Here is a 21328-nt window from a genome sequence, read left to right as displayed (position 1 = left end):
CACAAGCACATCTCTTTTTGAATTCTTGTATGTGCATATAGCCTAATAGTTGGGGGTCCTGAACACGGTATTCACTGAAACTTAAAATTCCCTTGTATGGAAGTACAAAATAGTATTCCAATGATCTAAACAAAATACAAGGGTTCATGCAAACAAGCAATATTAACCTCTGGCAGTGAAAAACTGATATTTTTCAGTGTTTTCTGCAATTTTGTTACATTCTTACTTCTTTATTCTGAGTGGATGTCATCTGTTTGGGCATTTTTTTCTCACACAAGATCATTCTGTGTAAGAAACGAATGCAACGTGTTCTATAGTTTGGATTTTTCATGCAAGAAGGTCCCCACATAAATAAGTCCAGAATAAATGAGTTTGTGTGAAAAATGCTACCAAATGCAGGGCATGAGCTGTGTTTTTCCACTCATGACTTGCCCATTCAAGTCAACCTACATGCACTTGACATGGATTTTCATGTAGATTTCACTGCATTTCTGCATCGAATCCTCACCAAAATCTGCATGTGCTGATTCTGATGTAAATTTTCCCCAGCTTTCACTTTTTGAAATCTGCACTCATAGTTTACGCAAACAATTGACATGCTGTGGATTTCAAAATTAATTTCTGCACCATATAGATGAAGTTTTGAAAATCTCATCTACTTTGCAGGCACTGAATTACGCTGCAGATTTTCCACACAAAAATCCATGCATAGTACACACCATGTGCATGTAGCCTAACAAGTATCTTCAAGCCACAGCAGTACCACACTGCAAATTCAGCAGCAAAAAGTCATGGAAACGTATCTGGTACAGCTTGTGTCTTCTCCTTCAAGACAAGTTAAACAAATCACGGGAAAAAAATATATAAAACATCCTGCACGATATGATAATGAATGTTGCGGATGTACAAGGCTACATTTATATAGTCACAGAAAATAATGCACTATAATAATAGATGCAAGCATAACATATGGACTAAGCCCTCACTCTATTGATAAAATCTGAGACACTTGGTCAATACATTTTGATCAAAACACATCTAAGTCCACCTACCAAGCGACAAGGTGGTCTCAGTGACCAAGTGTCTCAGATTTTATCAATAGAGTGAGGGCTTAGTCCATATGTTATGCTTGCATTATTTTCTGTGAATGCCCTGTTCCTTTGTCCCAATGATGAAAACAAAGAAGCTGTCTGAGCTATTATTAGCAAACACAAGACTTCCAAAGGGTATAAGGCCATCTCTAAAGACCTTGATATCCCAGTTTCAACTGTGCGCAATGTTATTAAGAAGTTTGCCAAGCATGGAACCGTCAAGAACCTGCCTGGACGTGGGGGAAAGAGGAAAATTGACAAGAGATGTCTTCGAAGGTTGGTGCGAATGGTGGAAAAAAACACCACGTCAAACATCCAAAGACCGGAAGACTAATCTGGAACAGTCTGGGGTCATGGTTTCAACAAGTACCATATGCCACACACTAAACTAAGCAGAGCTTTATGGGCGAAGACCAAGGAAGAAACAATTGCTGGAGAAAAGACATAAAAAGGAACAACTGATCTTTGCCAAAGAGTACCTTGACAAACCACAATCCTTCTGGGAAAATGTTCTGTGAAACAAAAATCAAGCATTTTGGCAATGCAAAGCAACAGTTTGTTTACAGACGGTGCAATAAAGCTTATAAGGAAAAGAACACCCTACCAACAGTTAAGCATGGTGGAGGATCCATAATGCTGTAGGGTTGCTTAGCTTTGTCTGATACTAGAGGCCTAGACCGTATCACAGGAATCATAAAATCAGAGAATTATTAAAAGATTTTAGAGCGAAATGTCCTATCCAATGTAAGAAAACTTGGTTTGAGTCGAATATCATGGGTCCTCCAACCAGACAAGAACCCAAAGCAGACATCCAAAAGTACATAGGAATGGTTGAAAAAAGAAAAAAATGGACTGTTTTAAAATTGCCAGCAATGAGTCCTGATCTCAATCCCACTGAAAATCTTTGGGGTGAGCTGAAATCTGCCATTGGTAAAAAGAACCCTGCAAACATTCAAGAGCTTGAACAAGCTGCAAATGAAGAGTGGGAGAAAATACCAGATGAGAAGTGCAAGAGGCTTATAGATGGCTACAAGAAACATTTGGAGGCTGTCATTAATGCCAAAGGGTGTGCAACCAAGTATTAATTAGGGGTTCCTTTATTGCTGCACATGCTGTTTATTTTTTACAACATGTAAGTTGAAAAACTATATTTTATTGTTGTATTACTTTGGACCACTAATTAAAAAATCATAAGGATATAACTTCCATTTATAACATTTCCATTTATTTCTAAAAATATTGTACAGTCTATGAAAAAAATGAAGGGGTGCCAAAAACAGTGAGCAGCACTGTATATTGTCATAATTTAAAATAAACTTAGTTAGGGTACTTTCACAGTTACGGCAGAAGATTCTGGCAGGCAGTTCCATCGCCGGAACTGCCTGCCGGATCCAGCAATCCGGATGCAAACGGATGGCATTTGTCAGACGGATCTGGATGCGGATCCGTCTGACAAATGCATTTAAATACCGGATCCGTCTCTCCGGTGTCATCTAGAAAAACGGATCCGGTATTAATTTTTTGCTTTTTAAAGGTCTGTTTTGCCGGAACACTTAATGCCGGATCCGGCACTAATACGCTTCAATGTAAATTAATGCCGGATCCGGCATTTCGTCAAGTGTTCAGTATTTTTGGCCAGAGATAAAACTGCAGCATGCTGCAGTATTTTCTCTGCCCAAAAAACGTAAGAGGGACTGAACTGATGCATCCTGAACAGAATGCTCTCCATTCAGAATGCATTATGATAAAACTGATCAGTTTTTTTCCGGTATTGAGCTCCTGTGACACAACTCAATACCGGAAAACAAAAACGCTAGTATGAAAGTACCCTTAAATGATATAGGATGGAATGTATCAAGTTTGAAATCCAGAAAACTGGCATAAAAAAGTCTCAACTTTTGCAACAAATGCCATTTTGAACAAAAAATTTTAACTTTTTGCCTCCTTGCAATTTACATCCGGTGCTAAGTCCCCAGTCAGACTGCTCAACCCAGCCAAGAAAATGCCAATGTGAAAATAGTTGTGGCTTCTCTGCATTAGGTGGTGATGATCACATTGGGCTCTCAATAAGTATAACAACTCTCAACTCGACTTTGTGAAAGTTTTCTTCCCTACACAAATCAGGAGTTGTAATTGATTAGCTAGATATGTATAGCTTGTTCATAAAGATGATTGTTTATTTAAAAATTGTATTCTCCATTTTAATATTTGTTTTCGACAAAATGCCAATCATAAACATTTGCCTCCACCCAAAAGTCACTATAGAAAAGGGCTGATCAGTCATTTTAAGTCATTTAAATTAAGAGAGAAAAAAAAATGTATATAACCTGTAGCTTGTTTCCAATAACTTCTAACTCTATTGTGATCAATATTTGAATTCTGGGATAACATATTTTGTGTGATGTGGGTACATCATGATGTAGGGGGGTTATAGTGGTATGAGTGGGCTAGGTAAAGGGGGTTTGCTTTTTCTTCACTGGCTTTTTATGTGAAGCAGAGTTTTCTTTATTTATCTGTTACCAGTATATTATTTTGTATAGTGTTTTACACTTTTTATTGTACCTATTTATTTCTTTAAATATCATAACTATACACACATGGGTTGTCATCCATTTGTCTACAGATCCTGAACAGCAAATAAACTTGCATTCCTAGCCTTAATGCACATATTAGAGGTGCGCACAGCCCCTGCACAGAGTCCCTGTGGCTTCCTACTACGCATAGCTATAGGTAGTTTATGTGCTGCCACCTGGTGCCCCCATACAGAAATTCTTGTGGGGAGAATACTTCCATAACACAATGGCCCAGATTTGCTTATGTTTCTGTGCCTAACATCTGTGTAAAATGTGGTGCAATTTTGGTGCAATTTGGCGTAACTAGTGTTTCTGCACTTTTTTTTTCCAACTTACTCAGAAAGGGAGTGTGCTTATCAGAAGGGGAGTATAAATTTACAAGAAAGGGGTGGGGCTAAGATGTTTCATTTTGCGCAAAAATTGCACCTCGATTTTGGCGTAAAATTCTCTCTCAAGGTAAGCCAACCAATAGTTTCTATAGAGTCAGAGAAAAGTGTCTATCCCTGCACCAGATTTACCACCTGGTGCAGGACTAGACCGCCTAAATTTACACCATTTAAGGGATTAGTAAATCTCGGCCAATATGTCATATTATCATACAGTAGTGGTCCACAGAAGTCCATTCAAGGTTGTGCAGACCCACAAAACGCTCAGGTTTATGTGATCTAAATCTTATTCACATTCATGTTGCATGGAGAAAGCTCCACACCCTGATCTGGTGATTGAATCTGGGCTTGCATTGTTGCAATTTTGTCTTTATTAAATTTTTCAAGCTTTTTAAAGAAAAATCTCTGAGCAATTAATATGTATATTTGTTAGGATGGTCTTCATAATTACACTTTACAGTTGCCTTCACACGCAACTAAGAATCAGTTCCATTCATTTGAATGGGGTTGTTTTGGCGGCAAGCACATGGCTTTCTGAAAGCTTCATTCAGGTGAATGGAACAGATTTTCAGTTGCAGAAAATTCCTGCAATAAAATCTGCCACGGGTGAAGGCGCCCTCACTGTATTAGAAAAAAAGGGTTAGGATGGGCAGATGTCTCACCAGCCATCAATGTTGGCAAGTTTCTGTTGCTCTGTTTACCGATTCAGGAATATCAGTGAACATAAAGTGCAATTAAACCAGTTCATTAATTAATTAAGTAAATCAAGCAGAACAGAACAAAAACAGACGTAACAATTTCATTTCAGTGCAACAACCTAGAGACTATTGATTATAAAGTTTGCATTTAACCCCTGCACTTCTGCGAATCATCTCCAACTGCTGTAGGGTTAAAGGCACAGAGAACTCAGAAGCTTTGGCTTTCTTTATTAAGTGACTCCCCCCTCCATCTATAGGATCAGACATGAGATAATGAGGCCTCAACCGGCTCCTTTGCTTCAGCTTTCGCTCTTTTTCCCATGCACTAAACCCGTAGCCAGTGTACAGAGACACAGTGCCGCCCCACTCAAATCCAATTTACCCAGGACAAAAGCTGATCGACCAAATCCCCCACTAACAAACCGGTCACCACAGACAATTCGTATAATGTTTGGGTTTTATTCATTTCGAGACTAATTAACTTGAATCCTCCACTCTGCTCCGTACAGTGCCCAATTAATTTGCAATGCATGTCAAAGGGCTTCAGCCTTCCAAGTCTGTGGAAAGCTTTGTTGAGAATTGTATTGATCTAACTACAGTTTCCTACACATATTTACTTTCTACCCTTAGTGGCGTAAGCTGGGCTTTTTTTTTTGTTGTTGTTAAAAGCTCAGGCTTAGAAAGTTTAATAGGATTTTAAAGCCACCCTTATCCCTCCCCACCTCTGCTTGTTTCTAGTGCCCTCCAAATACAAACTCTTATGGGGTCTTACAATTCTATTAAATTGGAGGTATTTATATATGGGAAATCTAGGAATAGAGAGGTGTAAGTATTGTGACATCTTTAAAGTGAAACACAAATTATTGATGTATGTAATTCCTTAAGGGATTACAAAATGTGCTCCTTAACCCCTTTTGTCATCTATTGAGAAACCACAAGTATACTCTGAAACCTTCTGATTTGTCGCTTAGTTATGTAGACACAGACTGTAAGCTTCAACTACAAGGGACCTCTCGCCCTCTCTGTTACTGCTTTCCTCTGCGCTAGCAACCTATATAAAATATGCATGTGCTTATAATAAAGATTTATCCTGCAAAGTAAATGACTACTGAGTAGTTGGCAGAGAATGCAGGATGTTAAGGTAGTTCTGCTGAGTCTATAAACTGGCATATATTGCATTATAGGGCTAAATTCCTCCCACTATTTATTTTAGAACTGCAATGCTACTATACAATATATTTGTAAAATGTTTACAAAAAATTCAAAAAATGAATGTTCCATTTGAATGAACCATGTAATACTACATTTTCCTACACAACCACTGTAAGAGAAATATGAGGTCATCCTTAGCCTCCTCCAGAAATATAACTGATTATCAGATTGTTGGGTCATTTGTATTATGAAAGTTGGTTGGTTGTCAAGTTGGGATAACCTCTTTAACCTGTTACGGACACAGGGCGTACCTGTAGGCCCTGATGTCCAGGTACTTAAGAACACAGGGCGTACAGGTGCGTCCTGTGTATTTCCGATCACCGCTGTGCGGCGGGCGGTGATCGGAACAGAGTGCCTGCTGAAATCATTCAGCAGGCCCTCTGTCACAAGGAGTCCTGTGCCCCCCCCCCCCCGTATCGGCGATCGCTGCAAACCGCAGGTCAATTCAGACCTGCGGTTTTCAGCGCTTTCGGAAGATTCTGATCCCCGCGGTCTGTGACCGTGGGGATCAGAAACTTCAAAATGACCTAACTTTTCATTTTAAACCCCCCTTCCCTGCAGCCCTCATTCTTATGTGCCGGCGGGCTGTGCGGGGGGGAGGTGCGGGTGTTGTGGGGGGGCGGGGGGGTGCGCGATCATCCGCCCGCCCCCTCTATCAGGATGGCCGAGCGGTTAGAAGAGTGTCAGCACTTGTCCTTAAGGGGTTAATATTTAGGAGTTATGGTCAAACTGGTCCCCCAAAACCCTAGATATTCCTATATTGGGCTGCTGCTTTCAAATAATAATGGGTCCCTAAGGGCCAACAGAAAATAACTGTATTTGGAGTTGACTGTACAGTTAACCATTTGCCTCAAGATTTTCTCTTCCTAAATGGCCCACGAAACATATTCTATATTTTTTAAAGCAGCACCTGGATCTGAAACTTTTATAATTCTATATAATTAGAAATGTAATATAGCCAACTAGTTATTCAATGAAATTTCGCTGTATAGTGCCACCTGCTGTTTGTTCTTTTCCTTATTTCTCTGTCCTGCTCCTTGAAATGAACGCACATGCTCTGTTCCTTCAACTGTCACCAGTCATATGTTAGACGCTTTGACAATTACAGGAAGAGAGCTGCAGCAGAAAGGACATGCACCCCTGAGAAAGGACAAACGCCCCAGAGCTGCCAGCTTGAAAAAAAAATCTAGCAGAGAAAATGGAGCAGTGAAATTATAACTTCCTTTGTCAGCGTGCATAGAAGCAACAAATTTAACCTGTTAGAACTGTAAGACGGCATGTCATTTATTGCTTCCAGGCCAGGAAGGAATAATCATTGATTTCATTGACCTAATTAGGATATATGTGACCTTTTGTGTGGATCCATTGAACTACACTATTGAAAGGTGAAAGATGAGCTTGCATCTACATTAACTCTTACCGACATTGCACAAAATACTTAATATTAAAAATGTGTCTCTGTGATCAGGAATAGATATTAGACTGCACCGATGAAAGCTAGTGCAGACAAGTGAATATGTCAATTTCCTGATGCATAACAGAAAATAGAATAACCTATTTAGCTGGTATGAGCACATTTTTTTCTGTTATAGATTTCATATTAGGTTTTTCACCAGTATACTCTATACTGACTGTATTTCTAAATTGCATTCTATTTGTGTTATTTTTTTATTTTTATTTTTTTTAAATTCTTTATTTCTCATTTTGCAAAAGTAACAACATTATTGCATGTTGAATCACATACTTTAGAAAATAATAGTCGGGCCCATGTCGACTGACATCATGAAGCATAATCCAACAATTCACATACAATTACAACACGTAAGTCTGTGTTTGATATTCAGCCTATGGTGACAATAAAGCACCTCGATTCATCTAACAAGAACCATACAAAATTCAAAAAAGGCCATAGAAGACGTAGCCATAGCATGAAAATAAAAGAAAATTCGACATACAATGACATGAATGGGGGGGTGGGGGCACAAGACAAGGATACAAAAGGAAGAATTGAGGGGGAAAGGATTTAAGGGAGCAGGTGGGGATAAATGAAGTGTACAGTAGTGTCCGGTCTAGACCCTCAAGACAGCAAATTCCGATACTCCGAGGAGTCCTGAAAGGTGAACCAAGGAGACCACATAGCAACAAAAGCTCTGTTACCACCTTTCAAAGATGCTGTGAGTTCCTCCATTCTCCGTATCTCTTCAACCTTCTGAATCCACATTCCCACGGAAGGAGGCGAACCAGACTTCTACCTCGCACGGACACAAGCTCTAGCTGCTATAACCAGATAACGTAGACAAGATCGTCAAAGTAATATCAACGGCAAGTCCGAAAGAAAGAGTAAGAAAAACTCTGGTGTGTTAGGGATTGAAAAGGGAAAAATGGAGGCCAGGGCCTTTTGGACAGATTCCCAGAAGGGTTTAACTTTGTCACATTGCCAGAAAATATGCAGGAGGGAACCTTGGTAGGCGTTACATCTCCAACATAGAGGAGAGGCCAATGGAAACATTTTTTGGAGACGGGTAGGAACATAATACCACCTCGATAGTAATTTGTAACTGGCCTCCTGATATTTACTTGCAATGGATGATTTATGAGTAAACTGGAAAATTCTAAGCCACTGGTCGGAGGAAATATCCTTCTGCAAGTCCTGAGCCCATGTTGCTGAGTAAGGTGGGAGATAGTCCGAACCCGGCGTTACCAATGCCTTGTATAATTCTGAGAGAGAGTGCCGATATAGGCCGGAGCCTATACATATTTTTTCAAAAGAAGTAAGTGCCCTATCATATCCCTGAGTGGACGGAATAGAAGAAAGGAAATGATGTAGCTGCCTTGATCTCCATGGACCCAGAGGACAGGGGTCTGTCAGACCTAATAGTTCAGAGTAAGTGAGCCATCTGCCTACCACTCGACCTCCACTGTGCGAACGGACCCCCTGAGTAACCCGCTGGGAAGTCCGGATGTCCTAGGACAGGGAACATTGGAGAGGGTGCAGGGGAAATTGTAGATATCTGTTGGTACTTACGGAATTGAGCTAAGGTAGGACCTATGAGAGGGTGAGAGGAAAGGTCACTAGGGACCTTCCTTTCCGTCCATGGAAGGAGGGCCAAAGGAGTTTGTGATGTGAATTGCTCAATTGAGATCCATTGCTTGAACTGAGTGTGCCAGGACCAATCTACCACACGTTGAAACATAGAGGCTGCATAATACTTTCTTAGATCAGGGATCCCCAGGCCCCCCCTTTCCTTCGGCACATGTAATAAGGATCTAGACAGTCTCGAATTTTTCCCTGCCCACAGAAATCTAAAGAGATCCCGATGTACAACAGAGAAGAAACTGGCCGGAATCATTCTATTTGTGTTATATGATTAGATATCATCTACAGGGGTTGTTGCTAGGCCAAAACATCCGTGGCCCCGAATGTAGTGGGTGCAGCACATACAACTGGACAGCAATACAGGCAGGGCACAGGAGCCAATGTCTCTCGTCCCCACTGTTCACTCTCATAGGCCACAGGCTACTAGGTCTAAAGTCTATGAGAGGATGTATCAGCAAAGCAGGGGGTGCAACCACCCACAACAGGACACAGGTAACTCATGGAATAGGCCAGAAGTGGCTTATGGCCTGTATTGCAGATGGCAGCAAGGAGGCATTAGGGGGCCTTATAACTACTGTGGCCACTATAGGGGGCGTCCTATTACTACTGGGGGTACTATAGAGTGGTTTTATTATTACTGGAGCACTATTAGGGGCCTTACTATTTCTGTGGTCACTATGTGGTGCTATATTACTATTTGGGCACTATGAGGGTCATTATTACTACTGGTGGCACTGTGAGAAAAATTATTTCTACTATGAGCATTATGGAGGCTTTTTACTACTGGGGTACTATGAGGGAATTACTAGCATTATTGGGCACAATATGGAGGGCAATATTAACAGGGTCACTTTTGGGGAGCATTATTGCTAATCGGGGCACTATTACTAATGAGGCACTCTGGGAGAGAAATATTACTATTGGTGGGATTTCTTGGAGCACTGTTTTTGTGGGGGAAGGACTACCTATATGGCACTATTATTCTGCAGAATTGTGTTTGAGGACAGTGGGGAGTACACTTGTCAAAGTATTGGGAATAATAACAGGATAATACTGTTGGGGCACCAGAAGAAGGAGGATAATAGAAAACTGAGGAACTTAAGATGTTTGTGTGGCAAACTCAGCTTGTCTGAAAGATGTCGTCATGGCGGTCTGGGCTAAATGTAAAAGATGAAGAAAGATAATTCTTACATGAGAAGAGACATCCCTAGATGTAATTGATATGAAGTGCTTAAATCTCTTGTGTAGTCCATCCAAATTTGTCTTTAGTAGTATAGTAGTATAGTAGAATATGGCACATGTGCATTCCATAAAATGTTTAGACCCTCCGGTTATAGTGTTAAATAAGTAGAATTAAGTGTTTGTATATCTTGGAAGGGTACCAAAATCAATGTTGAGTCTCCTTAATTATTTTGGGGTATGCTTTCCGATTAAGAAGCCTTTGGTACGCTAGTACAAAAATAGCCAAGGATGCATTTGTAATATTTAGAATGGCTGTGGTCTTTATTTTGGCTATAGTAGTGTTCACTTGTAAAATAACTGAATGAGTGAATGTCTGCAGTGAGTGAGGTTCTTTTGTTGGTAGAAATCTCATAGTTACCAGTAGTAGTAACAGTACCAGCAGTAATAGTCAGCTTTCCCTCACTTTCAGTGACAGTAGATGGCATTTTTGTGGAAATATACCCCAATATTACATATGCACACATATAGTATTAGGCCGACTGTTTACTGCCAATACATCCTTCATTACCATTCCACAAAAGAAGTTACCCAGCTTTCCAAAGCTCTTAGAAAGACAAAACTGACTAATTATGCCATGATAATTCACCACTTCCTATGATGCTGTATAATTAGGCAGATTTGACTTTCAGGATCTTTACAACAAAATGTATGAACAAAGGGTGGCTTCCGTTATGTCTTCGCATAGATTGTTCTCCAGGTTTCCCAGAATGCTAAATTCCAAATTTGTTTACTTAAATAGTGATAAACCCCTCCATATAGTGAGAATGACTCCAAGCTTTTCCAGGACCCTGAATCGCCCGATGTTCAGGCAGATTATTGCTAACAAGTGTTGATATGAACACTCGTTAGTGATAATCTGCCTGTATAAAGGCGTCGCTGATTACGCGATTAACGAGCAAAATCATTCATCGGGTAATAGAATCGTTATCCAGCAGCAGATCATGCCATCTAAACAGCTTCTGCTGCCCACAAACAATGATCTTGTATGGGGACAAGAGTTGGCATTAATGATCGCTCCTCCCCATACTGTGGTGGAGATCACTGCATTTAAATGTTGCGGTTTCCTTCCCTGACAAGCAAGCGGTTGTCAGGAAGGAAAGCTTTTTTCCTGACAATCGCTTGCTACATTGGGCCATTTAAAGAGGGCTTAACACTGTGGAGCTCCATTGGGAGCCACAAACAATGTTGCTATGAGGCTATATGGTAGTTACACACAATGTATCAGAACAGCATTGTGTGCAGTTTATATCACCAATACATCATCAATCATAGACCTTCAGAATTTGTTACCCAGTTTTCCCAGGCTGCAGAATGCCAGATCTCAAGGACAAGTTATATGGATCATTTCAGCTCACCATCATTAATATGTTTCCATATATTGCCACTTCCCCTGAGCCGAAGCAGTCTCTTGCTCAGGCGTAGGTTAGAAAGCCACACAAATGGTGATTCCAGCCCTCCAATAAAAACCAATCACATTCGGATGGGTCATATATGAACTACATTTTTTAGACATCTCCTGTGTACCCCTACTGATGAGAGTGCCAAATTATGCCAACTCTAAAATCATTGAATAACTAGTCAGATTTGCTATTTAGGCACCTGGACAAAATAAGTGAAAATAGCGAACACAAAAAAACACACTATAGCTATTCCAGATATAATTCCTATCCTGTAGCTGCTCTGATTCCCTGCGTCAGGTCCTGCATTCCAGTAGACCTGACAGACTCCATTATACATCATGGGCTCTAAGTCTTGCACCCTTTTCCTGAACTTTTTCTTCAGCAGTGATGTCATATTGGCGCACACTGTTAATATCATTCAGTCTCCTGATGAAGATGGAGGAGGCTGGGAGGAAGGGGTTCCTTCTGTGCTTGCTTATGAAGCTTGCTGAAGTTCTCGCTGGCTTTTCTAAAGGGTACATTGTTTTATATATGTATCTATTTTTTTTTAAGTTCAGTGTCCCTTTTAATAACCTCTGTAATTGACACCTTATAGGAAGATGACGTCACCAGAATCTGCTTACCCGCTTTACACTGCATGGAGACTGGCACTTTATATGGCAAGTATACATCATTTTTTTTCTATGTAAACTTTTGTTCTACATGTTAATTGCAAACTAAAGTGGAACTCCCTTTAAAGCCCAGTTATTTATTTCATCAAACGCAATTAAGGCTGGAATTCTGGCAAGTTATCTTATGCTTGAGCCGGACACAACTGATAACAGTTTGGTTATCCGCAGCATCATGGCTTCAAATGCTGTGCAGCCGTGGACCCATTAACATGCCAGAATAAAAATGTATTGGTTTCATGTAGGCAACCTTCATTTTTAATGCTGTTTCCGTACAGCATTAAAACAAATTGGTTCTGTGTAGTTAAAGTTATTATTAGCCAAAGTCGCTCAAGACTTTGGTGAATTACTACTGTATTCATACCTGCATATTTTAAAAGAGTTTAAACTAGGAATCCAAAGTGGGCTTTGTTAAAAAAAAGGTACCAGCCAGTACTAAAGCCCACTTCGGATTTCTATTTTATACTGTTTTAAAATATGCAGATATGAATACAGTAGTAATTCACCAAAGTCTCGTGCGACTTCGGCTGATAATAACTTTATCTACACAGAGCCAATTCGTTTAATGCTGTACGGAAACAGCATTAAAAATGAAGGTTCTGAACGAATCAACTTTGGATCTATGATCCGAAGCTCAATTCGCTCAATCCTACTCTTAAGATTACAAACCGCTACTTTAACCCATTCAAAGTACTCGGCCAAACATGGGAGCATTGACCACTAAGGCCTACAACTGTACTATATGTAATGAACGATTTTAAACCTCTATATTTTGCCACTTTTTAGAAAGTTAGAGATAGAAACACCCAAAAAAAAAGCTGTTGTGGAGCCACCCGGTGGTTGCTCTGTCTTTTCTCCCATGAGGTCTGCTATACATATCCTTGAGCTTCAAACCAGTCTGATCTCTCAGCAGCTGGAAGCTTCCTTTTTGCTGGTTCACATTGCGTTCAGCCTCTCCTCTCTGATAATGAAATGTTTTATGTAAAACAGCTGGAATGGGAGGCCTAATACATGAGTGGATTTTAGCAACCACTTCCTAACCCCCTCCTCTCTCATGTGGCTTGTCTCTGTTCTGAGCATTTGTTACATTTCTGTGTTATTTAGATGTGTATCTGCATTGAACTCTGCCCAGGACATGTCCGGCTAGAGCTTAAGCTTAGGCATGGAAGTGATTTCCCTTTCTTATTTGTCCCATAAAGCACAAGTCTGGGGCTAGATTCTGGGATTGCTTCAATTCACTCAAGAATTCAGTCTTCTTCTCAAGGGATGGGTCTTTTTATTTATGTGAAGACTGACCAACAGTGTAGTCTGGAGCTAGAGGGATTGTCTTAAACTATCCCACTCAATAATTGTAGATTTCATTATTGAGACATAAATGGGGATTAGTGATATAATCTGTGTCTGCAGGCCGTTTCTGGCTTTGATCATAGATGTATTTCTTTATCAATATTATGTATATAGATCTGATAGCATTTCATGTTCGTCACTCTCCATCTGTTTTGCTTTGTGTAGCATAAGCTCTTATTGTCTGGGCATTTAAGGATGACATAGATGATTTCATTACTTTATTGTGATTTAAATCTTTGATTTCATTGCAGTTTCGGAGCCATATTTTTAACGGGGCTGATTAATTAAAAGTGGGGGAGTTTGGGCTGCCGGTGGTAGTATAGTCATGTCTAGAGACCCCGCACAATGGGACTGGCTGACAGTCTAACATGCATGGTCAAGCACATTAAACTTTAACACTCAATCATTTTGTTCTCTCTGGAGATAAGCCACCACCAGAAGCATGTGGCAGCGGCTTTCATTGAAGGTATATGTGCATCTTAAAGGGAACCTGTCATCAACCTTATGCTGACGTCACTGAGGGCAGTATAATGTAGTGACAGAAATGCTGATTTCAGTGGTGTATCACTCATCAGCTAAAAGTAAGTGGATGCCGAGAACAATCATAATCATTGCAGTCCAGGCCTTGAAAAGAGTCAAGTCTACCTGAGAAGAGTCCTGGTTATTCATGAATTCCTGCTCTCCCTGCCCACCTGCTGATGACTGACCGTCTTCTACCTAGTTGTCTCCCTTTCTCTCTAGGAGAGAACTGCCAATCATCAGCAGATGGGTGAGAGAGCAGGAGATTATGAATAACCAGGACTCTTCTCAGGTAGATGTGACTCTTTTCAAGGCCTGGGCTGCAATGATTGTGATGCTGGTTCTCAGCAACCACTTACTTTTAGCTCATGAGTGACACACTGCTGAAATCAGCATTTCTGTCACTACTTTATACTGCTCTCAGTAAGGTCAGCATAAAGTTCATGATAGGTTCCCTTTAAAGCCAGCCATATATAGCATAACTATTGGTGAAACAAGCTCTATCTCTCTCTCCCAATCAGCCAACCATGTATATATTGTTAAGAGGGGAGAAATCTGCTGCCAGACTCCTGTGGCAGCAGCCTATGGCCATTGCCCGGCCGTGCCTGTATTGCGGCCCTGAAACAGTGGGTCTGCAATATGCAGGCACCGCCTGTGCTCAATGCATCACGGATGCGGACCCATTCACTTGAATGGGTGGAATAGACTACTTTTTTACGGTGCGGACGGATCACGGACTCATTCAAGTTGATCCGCACAGATGTTGACCGTGCATTGGAGAACAAAAGAATCAGGCATGTTAAAATCCAACCTATATGACCTATCTCTCCCCAACATCTGCCATCAAGGGAGTGTCGGGAGTCCCCCATACACATTAGATGGTCATCCAATCTCACTTTTATTTTGTTTTGCTTCTTCTTTTTACATTTGTGTTGTTCTCTACTATGAATTGATACAATATTGGAACAGTTTATTTTTGGAGGAGTTTAAGCTATGTACTTATGAAAGTTTCCCATGAGTGTTTTAAGTGTTTGACAGGTTATATATCACATATATCAACTGCGACCAGCCAGTTGTCTTATGTCTGACCCAGACACTTTAGAAATTTGGCTTTGGATGACAATTTGACACCAAAGTCTCAAACAGATCACCAGATCAATCAGCAAAAGGATTTTGATCCAGCACTACCATAGCAGAGGAAATCCAGGAAAGAACATAGGGTTTCATCAGACATGTGACTGCACTCTAACGCAATTACTCCAGTTTTTATGAAAGGCTTTGAAGCCGGACCAAATGTGACCATGAGTAACATTCAGATAGATTTTCACTTTCACTGTTCATGGCCACCGCTGCCTAGTATCTGATGGAGATGAAGACCGAGTATGGTCCAAACGTACAGTACTGTGCAAAAGTTTTAGGCACAAGTTGAAAAAATGCTGCAAAATAAGAATGCTTTCAAAAATAGAAGTGTTAATGGTTTAAATTTATTCTGCAGCAGGACAATGACCCCATACATACAGCCAATGTCATTAAGAATTATCCTCAGCATAAAGCCTCTTGTACACGTGTGCTGCCCGTGCTGCGGACTGCAAATTGCGGTCCACAATGCACTGGCACCGACCGTGGGCCAGCCGCATGCGGATCGCGAACCCATTCACTTGAATGGGTTTCGCAATCCCTCCGTTCTGCAAAAAAGTTAGGACAAGTTCTATCTTTTTGTGGAACGGAAGCACGGAACGGAATCGCACGAAAAGCACTCCGTAGTGCTTCAGTGCGATTTCGGATTTGCGGACCCATTCAAGTCAATGGGTCCGCATCCCTGATGTATATGTAAGTCATGTATAGTTCCGATCACCGCCGCCCGACGGGCGGTGATCGGAATCTGGTGCCTGCTCAAATCATTGAGCAGGCACCTAGGCTAAATGCGCGGGGGGATCCCGTGACCCACCTGTGTCGGCGATCGCCGCAAACCGCAGGTCAATTTAGACCTGCGGTTTGCGGCTTTTTATTGTGCGGGCGGCGGCTGGCGGCGATGCCATCGGGTCCCCATGGGGCTTTGGGGGGAACCCGATGTCATGGAAGGCAGCGCGATGTCTAAGGAAGGCATCGCGCAGCCTTCCGGTGAAGAGCCTGTGAGATCCAGCCCCCCCCTACACACAGTATTACTCAAACAGCCAATGCATTCCAATACAGAAGTATTGGAATGCATTGTAAAGGATTAGACCCCCAAAAGTTCAAGTCCCAAAGTGGGACAAAAAATAAAGTGAAAAAAAAGTTGAAAAAATTAAGTTTTCCCCCAAAAGAATTAAAAGTTTCAAGTAAAAATAAACGAAAACGTCATTTTCCCCAAATAAAGTAAAAAAAAATTGGTAAAAAATAGGGGGGGGGAAAAAGTATACATATTAGTTATCGCCGCGTCCGTATCGACCGGCTCTAAACATATCACATGACCTAACCCCTCAGATGAATACCGTAAAAAATTAAAAATGAAAACTGTGCTAAATAAACCATTTTTTTGTCACCTTACATCACAAAAAGTACAACAGCAAGCGATCAAAAAGGCGTTTGCCCACCAAAATAGTACCTATATAACCGTCACCTCATCCCGCAAAAAATGAGCCCCTACCTGAGACATTCTCCCAAAAAATATAAAAACTATGGCTCAGAATATGGAGACACTAAAACATCATTTTTATTGTTTTAAAAAAGCTGTTATTGTGTAAAACTTACATAAATAAATAAAAAGTATACATATTAGGTATCGCCGCGTCCGTGACAACCTGGTCTATATAAATATCACATGATCTAACCTGTCAGATGAATGTTGTAAATAACAAAAAATAAAAATGATGCCAAAACAGCTATTTCTTGTTATCTTGCCTCACAAAAAGTGTAATATAGAGCAACCAAAAATCATATGTACCCTAAACTAGTACCAACAATGCTGCCTCCCTATCCTGTAGTTTCTAAAATGGGGCCTTTTTTTGGAGTTTCTACTCTAGGGGTGCATCAGGGGGGCTTCAAATGGGACATGGTGTCAAAAAAAACAGTCCAGCAAAATCTGCCTTCCAAAAATCGTATGACATTCCTTTCCTTCTGCACCCTGCCGTGTGCCCGTACAGCTGTTTACAACCACATATGGGGTGTTTCTGTAAACTACAGAATCAGGGCCATAAATATTGAGTTTTGTTTGGCTGTTAACCCTTGCTTTGTTACTGGGAAAAATGGATTAAATTTGAAAATTTGCCAAACAAATTGAAATTCTGAAATTTCATCTCCATTTGCCAATAACTTTTGTGGAACACCTAAAGGGTTAACGACATTTGTAAAATCAGTTTTGAATACCTTGAGAGGTTTAGTTTCTTAGATGGGGTCACTTTTATGGAGTTTCTACTCTAGGGGAGCATCAGGGGGGCTTCAAATGGGACATGGTGTCCAAAAAAACAGTCCAGCAAAATCTGCCTTCCAAAAACCATATGGCATTCCTTTCCTTCTGCGCCCTGCCGTGTGCTCGTACAGTAGTTTATGACCACATATGGAGTGTTTCTGTAAACTACAGAATCAGGGCCATAAATATTGAGTTTGGTTTGGCTGTTAACCCTTGCTTTGTAACTGGAAAAAAATTATTAAAATGGAAAATGTGCCAAAAAAGTGAAATTTTGAAATTGTATCTCTATTTTCCATTAATCCTTGTGGAACACCTAAGGGGTTAACGACGTTTGTAAAATCAGTTTTGAATACCTTGAGAGGTGTAGTTTCTTAGATGGGGTCACTTTTATGGAGTTTCTACTCTAGGGGTGCATCAGGGGGGCTTCAAATGGGACATGGTGTCAAAAAAAACAGTCCAGCAAAACCTGCCTTCCAAAAACCGTATGGCATTCCTTTCCTTCTGCGCCCTGCCGTGTGCCCGTACAGTGGTTTATGACCACATATGGGGTGTTTCTGTAAACTACAGAATCAGGGCCATAAATATTGAGTTTGGTTTGGCTGTTAACCCTTGATTTGTAACTGGAAAAAAATTATAAAAATGGAAAATCTGCCAAAAAAGTGAAAATTTGAAATTGTATCTCTATTTTCCATTAATTCTTGTGGAACACCTAAAGGGTTAACAAAGTTTGTAAAATCAGTTTTGAATACCTTGAGGGGTGTAGTCTCTAGAATGGGGTCATTTTTGGGTGGTTTCTATTATGTAAGCCTCGCAAAGTGACTTCAGACCTGAACTGGTCCCTAAAAATTGGGATTTCAAGATTTGCTTCTAAACTTCTAAGCCTTGTAACATCCCCAAAAAATAAAATATCATTCCCCAAATGATCCAAACATGAAGTAGACATATGGGGAATGTAAAGTAATAACTATTTTTGGAGGTATTACTATGTATTATAGAAGTAGAGAAATTGAAACTTGGAAATTTGCAATTTTTTACAAATTCTTGGTAAATTTGGTATTTTTTTATAAATAAAAATGATTTTTTTTTACTTTATTTTACCAGTGTCATGAAGTACAATATGTGATGAAAAATCTCAGAATGGCGTAGATAACTCAAAGCGTTTTAAAGTTATCAGCACTTAAAGTGACACTGGTCAGATTTGCAAAAATGGCCAAGTCCGAAAGGTGAAATAGGGCCGAGTCCTTAAGGGGTTAAAGGTAAAGGATAGTGTCACCAAATGTTGATTTCATTCAGATTTCTCTTGTTCATTCACTTTGCATTTTGTTAAAGGGGTTCACCGGGCTTTTAATATTGATGACCTATATTGATGATAGATCATCATATTAAAAGCCCAGCCCATATTAAAAGTCATTTAATTGACAAAAATAAATTAACATTTATATTTTTAAAGCATTCTTACTTTGCAACATTTCCCCACATTTGCCTAAAACTTTTGCACAGTACTTTATTGAGGTTCCATTTGTTCATGTGTATAAAATTCTCCATATCATTACAGTCATTCACTCCATTTGGTATAAAATGGTTGAAATTATAACTTATATGTACAATTTTAGTTGTGCTTCAAAAATGGACATTGAAATCACAGATGCAAATACTTGTTCTATGGTGCTGCCTGTAATCTTCAGTTATAATGAGGGCACTCAATCCGCTTCTGGGTGTTTCTCTGTTGATATTTGCTTTGGATTAGGGAGCATTAGCAGTGAGCACAAAAGTCAGAGGTCGGAGAGAGACACCAATTCTGGAACTGTAGGGAGTGTGCAAGTGATGTCAGTGCAAGTTGGCTGCTTTGTACTGGTAATACAGGACTCAACCTGACTATAACTAACTTGATTATATCATTAGATGAACATTCTGGTATTTTCATTCCTGAAGATTTCTGATAGGAGGCTCCAACAGAAGAATCAAGTGTATGTCACAGAATAGTCATACGGCGGCATATGCTGTCCACTGGCCGCAATGTAATGAAAAAAAATATACTGCTCTGTATATATATTTTTTTCTGACGGCCACCTATATGGGAAATGTGGCTACAGGAACTTTCCAAGAGGATAAAAAGAATATGTCATCATAACGTGATGTGAATGAACCCTACAGCTGATTTTCAAAGAATTTTAATATTTTTTTAAAGAGCATATGTCACCATGACCAACCCTATTAAACAATGCATACTGCCTGTTATGGTTGATCATGGTAAGTTCAAATACCCTTCACTTACTGCAATCAGATGTTCCACTGCAGAGAAATTTATAAATGTATTATTATGCTAATGAGTTGCTCTGAGCACCAAGGGGCTAGCCTAACCCCGGGGAGCACCGCTTTACTTCCTTCTCTCCCCAACTGCCACTCCCTGTCCCTTACTGATTTACAGGACCAGACATCCTCACTGCTCCGATGGCATTGAAATATCACACATAAGTGTTTCAATTTGTCTGCACCATGACATCTGATTTCACTCACCATGATCAACTCTACCAGGCAGTATGTCTGGTTTAAAGGGGTATTCTGGTTATGCAACTTTCAGCATCAATTGACAGGAAACGATCACTTACTAATAGAGATTATTTATCTGTAATGCCCAGTTTTCCTGCACGCCATCTTGCTTAAATAGCATTTTCCACTGTGTTTGTTCCCTATCCCGATGATATCACATCTACATCTGAGGAGTGGCAAGTCTTGTAAGACTCTGCCCTGTAGACATAACATCATCAGTGAACTTGCCTATGAGGGCAATGTTCTACTCATTCTCCTGGACCATGTCCTGTAGACGTGATGTCAGCATTGATGCTGTGTCCTAGGGTGGGGTTTTTACAGCAGGAATTCAAGCAGGCTTGGATCCAGGGTTGCCATCAGGAATTTCAGGGCTGTATAAAGACAAACTGTGTGCCCTGCCACCCCTATTTTTATTTATGCTGTTTACCAATCACCATAAATAATATGTTTACTTTATTGTACGGGTTATTCTTATTATGGGGATACCGAATACTGTTTTGCGATACTGTTACTGATCACGATCACAGGTGCCCTTTAAAACCTGATGATACAAAAGCTCTCAAAGCCACTGTGAAAAATGCATAGGAAAGAGCCACTGAGAAGGGTGAAATCTGCAAGAGAAATCCTGCTGCATAAATTGGCAACCTGCAGATTTAAAATCCCATATAGCGCAGCTTTTCTGCTCCAATTTTTTACGCAGCATGTAGATTAGAATTATAAAAAATTATCCACTTTACTGGTCCTGTACAATGCTACAGAAAATCTACAGCTATTCAGTCACATGTGACCCCAGCCTAAATATCCTAATTATAGCAGATAAATACAGTTGATTACTTATGTTTTGTGTGGGAGTGTTCCTTTAGTACTAGGGGTTCCTTGTGATCCAATATGTCACACTAGATTCTTCTATCAGGCTCTTCCGGCAGAGCAACAGTTTGTCGAAAGACAACGTGTCTGGCATAGCCAGAAAAGGCCTGAGCACCGCTAGGCCCCATGGCCTATAATGGGATTTGGCGAGGGTTTAGCCTATTTTCAGCATTAGCGCGGACAAATACCTCCGAAAGCACCTTTTTTTGTCCAGCCGAATCTCGGGATTAAAGCTTGATCCCCACCAAGTCCCATTATAGTCAATGGGCTCCGGCGGGGTTAGGTAATAT

The sequence above is a fragment of the Bufo bufo genome, chromosome 2 (genome assembly GCF_905171765.1).
Source record: "Bufo bufo chromosome 2, aBufBuf1.1, whole genome shotgun sequence".
NCBI classification, from domain to species: Eukaryota; Metazoa; Chordata; class Amphibia; order Anura; family Bufonidae; genus Bufo; species Bufo bufo.
Note: the sequence above shows the minus strand (reverse complement) of the source record.